The sequence below is a fragment of the Triticum dicoccoides genome, chromosome 7B (assembly GCF_002162155.2).
Source record: "Triticum dicoccoides isolate Atlit2015 ecotype Zavitan chromosome 7B, WEW_v2.0, whole genome shotgun sequence".
NCBI lineage: Eukaryota > Viridiplantae > Streptophyta > Magnoliopsida > Poales > Poaceae > Triticum > Triticum dicoccoides.
Window position 1 is genome coordinate 172,418,708 of NC_041393.1, and position 9,278 is coordinate 172,427,985.

At 40.5% G+C, this 9,278-nt stretch overlaps 1 pseudogene; it reads left to right on the forward strand.

The window, feature by feature from the left end:
- The window catches only part of LOC119336729, a 24,210-nt pseudogene extending 18,939 nt beyond the window's left edge, over positions 1–5,271 (forward strand).
- Positions 5,272–9,278: the final 4,007 nt, after the last annotated feature.

A 9,278-nucleotide genomic window follows, 5' to 3' on the forward strand; every position in this document is an offset into this window, starting at 1 on the left:
CCCCGACGCCGTCGCCGCCCCGCGCCGCACCTTGCCGTCGCCGTCGCCGTCGCCGCCCCGCGCCGTGAGCAACTTTTTATGATTTTTGTTAGATTTTGTTAGATTTTTTAGTTTTTTTGTAGTTCATAGATTTTTTTGCTAGATGTGTAGTAATTTAGATGTGTAGTTCATGGATTTTTCTGTTAGATTTTTTTTCATATTGTGTAATTAATTTGATCATATTGTGTTAGATTTTTTTTCTGTTAATAGATTTTTTTTGGTGATATTATTGTTGAATATGCATGTTTGTATGTTCATATATATGCAAAGATCGAATATGTCAAATTTTTATGATTTTTTTCTGTTCATAGAATTTTTATGATTTTTTTCTGTTGTAATTTTGTTCATAGAATTTTAATGATTTTTTTGTTCATAGTATTTAGAAAAAGGAAAAAAATAAGAAGAGAAAGTGTTTAATATAATTAGTTAGAAAAATACTAGTTTATTTTTAGTAAGTACTACTTTATTTTATTTATAGTAAGTGCTTCATATATAGTTGAACTAGCTAGTTGATTTAATAAACTACTTTATTTTACTATATATAGAAGTAGTTTGTTTTTAGTAAGTGTTTAGTAGTTGAACTAGCTAGTTGATTTAATTAATAAAACTGCTTTATTTAACTATATATAGAATTAGTTCCCGCATCAACGTCGGCGATGCCTATCCCGCATCCTCGTCATCGTCGACTCGGCGGTGGAGGCCTCCTTGATCAGGGCCATGTTCGGGATTGGGCTCCGCCGGGCTGGTATTGGGAGGTGCTACCTTCCGGGGGACGTAGGTTAGTGAGGAGGCAGCCCATTGTTGACCCGATCCTTGTTTGGTGTCGGTCGCGTGGGCTAGTGACGGTGCCGAGGCTTCCGGACACCGCGGAGGTGGTACGTAACTGTGTCAGCGAGGAGGACGAGCATGTCCATCGCTACATGGTTGCATTGGAGGGCAGGTTCGACAATACCTGGCAGGTTCTTCAGGGATCTCACTGGAGCTATGATCCTGTGATGGTTCCTTATCTTTGGTTGTCCACCGCCCGCGATGATACCCGTCGGGCGCTACGGTTCTAGTTGTATTAGTGATGCTATATTAGTAATAATATTCGACGATGTACGGACACCAAGAGATGATGTACTTTTGCTTATAATTATTGAATGCATGCTAATTTGAATACTACTTTATTTTATGATTTGGTTTTGCTTATTGAATGCTCATATTGGAAAAGTTCTCCTTCATTCCCATGTGCTAGACAATTTGGTGTAATAATGCACTCGGGAATGAAAGGAGGAGCTACGTACATCACCGATAGTCAACCCGCGATTAATAATAATGATCTAGTTTAATATTTGAATTATGAACATAGGCCGGAAATGTCGTACTCGGATGACGAAAACCGTCCTGGGGAGTGCGACTGGTGTCACGACGACCGAGGTATGTGCGACAGGTTCATTGAGCTGGACGAAGATTTGCTCTTCAGCATTAAGCTCGAGGAGACCTTCGATGTTCATACGGTACGCAACGACGACAATAGTTTTTTTCGTAATTAAGCACGACTTCAACTATTTTAACGTGTATTTTTTATCTTTTCCAATTCGACTAGCTTATCCCATGCTATGCAAGACGCTATGTCTTGGAGAGGATGGGTTTTGAAGACCATGAAAGTATGGAAACCAAAAAAATTATCCTAAGTACCCATCATGGTGTGGATTTTCAAGTAAGCTGTACAATGCTGAGAGTGTAACCCATTTTGGTTGCAAAAATTGGGAAGCACTTTGCAAGATGTATGGTTTTGATGAGGGTATGCTTGTCACTATGGATCTTGGTGATCCTACAATCGAGCAAGAGAGACCTTCGATTTGGGTCCTTGTGGATACACCTCCAATTCTTCCCCCATGTGAGCTTAACATAGTTATTAAGTAATTTATATTGTTTATTTCAAAATAGTTGACATCTTATTTCCATTGAAAGTTATTTTCATTCTTCAAAGAATGTGCGGAAGATGGTAGACAAAACCCACTACACCGATGGCTCCGAATTAACTTATAGGGAGAAAAATTATCTGATCGCATTTTGTACTGATCTTGAGAATTACAATGTCTACAACCGAACTCCTCAACATTATGGTCAATACGTGCCACTAGTGCACGTGTTGAACTATGGTAACCACCATGGAGATACCCTGGTAAGAGTTTTTACTATTACGACATCCGTGCATCTTTTTGCACACTTCTAAAACTAGTACATCATTGCTAACTACGAAGTTATTACTATTTTTTCAATAGATAATCCCGAATGATTGTGTGCCTCATCTGATGTATACGCACGGTACCCTTCATGTTTTGAACATACAACCAGGTCTTCCTACGAATCTGAACTGTCCATACCGGATTTCTAAAAGAAGTGGAGACATGACAATCAAAGAATGGAAAAAATGTATGGACAGTCGTAAGGAGCTTCTTGGAAGCAAAAGGCAGCGAAGCGCAAAAATTGGAGATAGGATGATCTCCATTCTTCATAATGGAGAGTCAGGGTCTATATTATTTTATGCTATTTTACCTTAAGAGTGTTTAGGTCCTACCTGATACTGATGATCATGTGCTAAGAACAATTATATGTAGGGTTGGGTTCGATGACTATGAGGATGATGATCGTATGACTTATTATTAATAACGAGTAGAAGTTGTATGATGCATATGATGCATGATTAGTAGGACTTGTTATTATATATGATGTTGTATGATGCGAGCATGCAGCGGGCGAAATGAACATAGCAGCAGTGGTAAACCAAGGACGAAGATATAAGAGAGGACACTTCTCTCTATTAGCTAGCTAATAACAACCTAAAAACAACCCCCAAAACCCCTAAAGCAGCCACTTTTTTTATAAAAAAAACATCTCCTTTTGGTCCCGGTTGGTGCCACCAACCGGGACCAAAGGCCCCCCTGCCTGGGCTCGGCGCACCGGCCACGTGGAGGCACATCTGTCCTGGTTCGTGTTTGAACCGGGATTAAAGGGGGGGTATTAGTAACGACCCATTAGTCCCGGTTCATGAACCGGGACTAAAGGCCCTTACGAACCGGGACAATTTCCCCTTTTTCTACTAGTGTATCTGAAGGGCACAATGTTTTTTAGTGAATGCATGCAAGTATGCAAGGCATACTATTAAATTATAGAGAATGGTCGCTGATCGGAAAATTTTGTCGCCATATTTGCAAAACTATGGAATATGCATATGTGGAAAGTTCACATGGCAACATGAATAAATTGAAATAATATGCTCATGCTTGCTACGCCTTAGCCGTCGCCCTACTAGGCGAAGTAATAAAATTAGAACACAAAAAATAATATGCAACGTAAATTGAAATGCAGAGAATAAGTCGATGTTCTTGCATAGTAATAACAATGGCCAAGATACAAGTCACTAGTTAGCGATCTAAACCACTTCATTTTTCTACTACTCCTGTCGTTTGACTACTTTAATAATAATGCTATGATACTTAATTACCTAGGTCCCAGAGGAACTCTCGAACTGTACTCACTTGAACGAAGGCAACATCTACATTGGAAAGACTACCCCACCTATTGTGATTAAGCTGTTCCAAGAGCAATTCAAAATGAACTTTGAGTAGTTCCTTGAAGATAAAAGTTTTTATGTGGTTTGTGCATAAGGGTGTCATTCTCACTAAAGATAATTTAGCTAAGCGTAACTGGGAAGGAAGTAAAAGATGTTGCTTTTGTGATCAGGATGAAACAATAGAGCATCTATTTATCAATTGTCCACTTGCTAAACTGCTTTGGCGAACTATTCATGTTAGCTTCAATATAACTCCACCTCTCACGATATCACATTTGTTTGATAACTGGTTGGCTGGAGTGGAGCCAAAGTCTGCGGCGCATATCCGAGTGGGACCATGTGCATTACTTTGGTCTTTGTGGAATTGTCGCAATGACATTGCCTTTAACAGACAAACCATCACTAATTTTTTGCAGGTCATCTTCAGAGCGTCTACTTGGATCCGTATGTGGTCATTACTCAGCCGTGCAGACCACAGGGAGCATATGGATATTCGGTGCAGCCGATGGAAGATGGTTGCACGGGATACATACAACCGGTTTGGATGGCGATCCACTAATAGGATAGGCGTTTAGTCTCCTAGTCTTTGGGCGCCGGTTGTGATTTTATTTTTTTGGCCGCCTGTGGCATTTCTTTCATTACTAAGACCTTTGTTTATTTTTGAGACTTCTTGTTGGAACCTTCGGGCAACTTTTTTAATAAATGGCTGTGTGCATCAAGAGATGCAGAGGCCGGGGGTAAGCCTCCTTTTCGAAAAAAAAATGCGCTCCAGAGAGCTTGTCAATGGAGGACCAATGTTGGTAACATTTCTTGGGCGAAAGAGTGAAGAGATGATGATGCATGGGGACGTTAGCACCTTATTTGAATTGGTTGCCAAATCTCTCCGGTTAAAGGTCCGTACGTACATGTTGGTTACATCAATTATTTTCTTTGTTTGCTAGTAATGATTACACCATGTTACTTTGTACTAACAAACTTATAATTGTTTATGTAACTTGATTTATGCTCCTAAGTTAATTCATTCTAGCATGGCAACTTTCCATGAACAAAATTTTATCCATGTAAGACAAAGTGACATATATTATCGCATGAGGACCATACAAAGTGGAATTACACATTCTCATAAAAGGAAAAGAAAACTGGCAAGTGACATTTAAAAGTGAGGACAAAAGAATTCATGTGCAAATTAATACAATAATTACATTCGATTTCAATGATAAAAAATAAAGGAAAACGTCTCTACAAAATAAGGGTTCTCATTCCGTACACTCTTATCTAAAATATTATTGGGTTGGATGATAGGGCCGTGTGGAGAAGGACAAGTTGGACTCATTCAACCTGCCATATACTATGCTCCATCGGTGAAAGAGGTGAAGGCGTTGATCAATGAGAGTAAGCTCTTTGATATAGAGCATGTCAGACTCTTTGAATCCAACTGGGATCCTCAGGACGACTCAGACAGTGATGCGGTACTAGACTGTGCTAGCAGCGGGGCAAATGTGGCCAAGTGCATAAGGGCCGTGTTGGAGCCGCTCATAGTAGACCACTTTGGATATGACACTATTGAGGAGTTGTTTGCAGTGTATGCTTCTGTCGTTGCAAAGCATCTGGAGAAAGTGAAGGCAAAGTACCCCATCATCTTGGTATCCTTGAAGAAGGCCATGCACTGAACTGGACGCAAAGTTCATCACAAAAGGAAAAGGCCACATATAGTTTAATTGGTGGTATATGCTGAACATTATAAAGTTAACACCTACTATTGTTAAATATTACATATGTGTCGCTCACCTGCTTTTTCTAAGAAAAAAGTCTCTCTTTTGTGTTATATAATAAAATTAGAAAACTTGTAAATTCGTAAATAGATTGAAGTACCAATGGTCGATAATCAACCTGGAACTTCTCATGTATTTCATATTTTCAGTGGAGGAAAGACAAATGTCACATTGTGAGAATGCTCACAATACCATATGTCTACTAATGCAATGGTAACCTACCATTCTCACCCTCCCCACCCTCAATGCACATCAGTCTATGCAGGCAACCACAATCTATTTAAATTGGGTCAGAATCATTAATGCTGAATGAACTGGCTTTAAAATGGATTTTTTTCAAAGAAATAATTTTCAAGAGTGGTTATCCACCAATATGATGTCACTAGGTGTAGTGTAGCAACTATAACAATGAAGTGGTGCTCCAAGCCAGCGTCCCACGTGAAATGAGTGACAATTAAACATCACCATTGTTGGTTTCAACCAATGATGACCATTTTTTTGAAAATGGAGGCATGCCCCCGGCCTTTGCATCATGAAGATGCATGCAGCCATCTTATTAAAAATCCACAAAGTATCGTCATAAAAGTCGTACAGCTCGCAAACGGAGCAGAGCAAAGTAAAAAAGAAAATTACATGCTGACAAAGGCAACCGATACGGTAATAAGAAGGATAAGCTCCCTAGACTCCTATCCTGTTATGCGAGCACCATCTGAACCGGTTGAAAATAACCAGAGCTACCATCTCCCATTGGTTGCACCCAGTAACCAAAGGCTCCCTGGAGTCCATAGGAGTGAGTAAGGACCACGTACAGATCCAAGCTGTAGCTCTGAAGATGACCTGTTAAAAATCATATCATTCCTGCAGTTCCATATAGCCCATAATAGCGCACATATCCGAATCCGAATACGGGCTGAAGTAATCTGTTCAACCCCAGCTAACCACGTCCCAAACAATGACGCAATATCGACTAGAGGATTAATGTTGAAAGCTATACAAATCGTTCTCCAAAGTAGCTTGGCAAGTGGGCATTCAAGAAATAAGTGTTGTATTGTTTCATCATGATCACAAAAACAGCACCGCAAACTTCCTACCCATCGCCTTTAATTTAAGTTGTCCTTTGTGAGTATCACTTGCTTGTGGACAAACCACATAAAGATTTTAATACGCAAAGGAACCTTAACCTTCCAGATGTGCAACGACCTTGAGAGGGGGCCAGAATTAATCAAATCCGTATAGAATGATTTCACCGTAAAAATCCCATTCTTAGTTAACTTCCATTGTGTTGTATCCGGCTAGTCGAAGAGTTGAACTTCTATCAGTCTCCGAACCAAATGCATCTAGGCAGTCCATCTCTCACCAACTAACACACGTCTGAACTGGATGTTCAAGGGAATAGTTTGAAGGACCGTGCCTATGTAATCCTTCTTACGTTGCACAATATTATAAAGGGTAGGATATTGGACGGCCAAGGCGTCTCTCCCAACCACGTATCCTCCCAAAATCTTGTTGACATCCCATTGCCAACCAAGAATTTGACCCTACGAAAGAACAAGTCCTTCGTTCTCATAAGTCCCTTCCAGAATGGTGAGTCAGTCGATCTCATGGTAACCTGGTCTAGTGTTTTCGAGTGTAAATACTTATTGCGCAGGATTTGTGATCACATACCCTCCGGCTATGTCTCTAGCCTGTATAACCATTTGCTCATAAGACATTTATTCTTAATTTCTAAGTTCTCAATACCGGGACCCCCTTGGTCTTTAGGTCGGCAAAGGATATCCCATCGTGCTAGACAGTATTTCCTCTTGGCCTCATTAGACTACCAGAAGAAACGAGATCTAAAGAAATCAAGTCGCTTCTAAACCCCTTTCGGAATTTCGAAGAACGAAAGTAGAAACATCGGCATACTAGTCAGCACTGAGTTAATGAGGACTAGCCGACCTCCATATGACATAAGCTTGCCCTTCCAGGAGCTAAGTTTTTTCAATTCGTTCTTCAATACACTTCCATTCTTTATTGGATAGCTTACGGTGATGGATCGATATACCAAGTAACTGAATGGTAAAGCACCTAATTCAGATCCGAACAATTATCTATAAGTGTGCTCCTCGTCTTTGGCTTTCCCAAAGCAGAACAACTCACTCTTACAAAAATTAATTTTTAAGCCAGACAATTGTTCGAAGAGACATAAGATAAGTTTCATATTACGTGCCTTAGCCATGTCATGTTCCATGAATAGGATAGTGTCATCAACATACTGTAAAATGGATACTCCTCAATCGACTAGATGAGGAACTAACCCCTCTACATGGCCATGCTGCTTGGCCCTACCAATAATGACGGCCAACATATCTGCCACAATATTGAACAGAAGAGGAGACATGGAATCCCCTTGTCTCAACCCCTTATGTGTTTGAAAATAGTGACCGATATCATCGTTCACCTTGATTCCGACACTACCCTTCTGGACTTGGGTATCCACTGGTTCCTCCAGGATTCACTAAAACCTTTCATGCGCATTGCCTGCTGAAGAAAAGGCCACTTTACTTTGTCATACACCTTCTCAAAATCCACTTTGAAGATAACCCCATCCTGTTTCTTCGAGTGGATCTCATGAAGCGTTTCATGCACAACGACCACCCCTTCCAGTATGTGTCGCCCCGACATGAGCGCTGTCTGGCTTGGTTGGATCACTGAATGAGCAATTTGTGTCAATCTATTGGTTCCAACCTTTGTGAAAATTTTGAAACTCATGTTCAGCAGACATATGGGCCGGAATTGTTCGATCTGAACTGCCTCATCTTTCTTAGGTAGCAGCGCTATCGTACCAAAGTTAAGATGAAACAACTCTAAATGACCGTTGAAAAAATCGTGAAACATAGGCATAAGATCATCTTTAATAATATGCCAACATTTCTTATAGAATTCGGCTGGAAACCCATCTGGTCCCGGTGCCTTATTCCGCTTCATTTGTGATATTGCATGAAGAACCTCTTTTTCAGTAAATAGTGCAGAGAGGATATCACTCTCCGCTGCCTGTAATTGAGGTACATCATCAATCACAGATTCATCAAGTGTCACCGTACTTGTATTGGGGGGGGGTGTCCAAAAAGTTGCTTATAATAATTAGAGATATACGCTTTCAGTTTTTCATGCCCCACTATTGTCCCCTCGTCCTGTTCAAGCTGTATGATTTTCTTCTTCCTATGTTTACCATTTGCAACCATATGGAAGAATTGTTTATTGTCGTCCCCTTGGACAACCTTAAGCGTTTTAGCACGCAATACCCACTTGAGCTCCTCTTCTCTCAAGAGAGATCGTAGACCTTTCCCAGCCTCGGACTTGGTTCTTCGGTCATTAACAGAAAGAAGAGTGTCTTCAGCCTTTAAGTCTAGTGCCTCAATTAATTGAGTAAGACGCTCTTTTTCTTGTTTGTAAATCCCACTCTCATTTCTGGCCCAATCTCTCAAAAACTGTCGGAGATGTCTAATTTTATTTTGCCATCTCTCAAAAGGCGTCCTTCCACTAACCGTCTTAGCCCATTCGTGTGCAATGATCTCCAAAAACCCTTCTCTCTCGAACCAGCTTTGTTCGAAGGAGAAGGTATTTTTATTTGCCACATGGGTAGCCTCACCCGAGTCTAATAGAAGTGGTGTATGATCCGAGATCGCTCTCTACATCGCATGGACCGACACCAACGGATACTTTTGTTCCCACTCCACACTGGAAGTACCCTATCCAACTTTTCATAAGTCGGAATGGGTAACGAGCTGGCCCATGTAAACTGTCTACCGATGAGTTCTATTTCTCTCAAATTAAGACTCTCGATAATCATGTTAAACATCATAGACCAACGTCCATCAAAATTGTCATTGTTCTTTTCATCTCTCCTCCTGATTATATTAAAA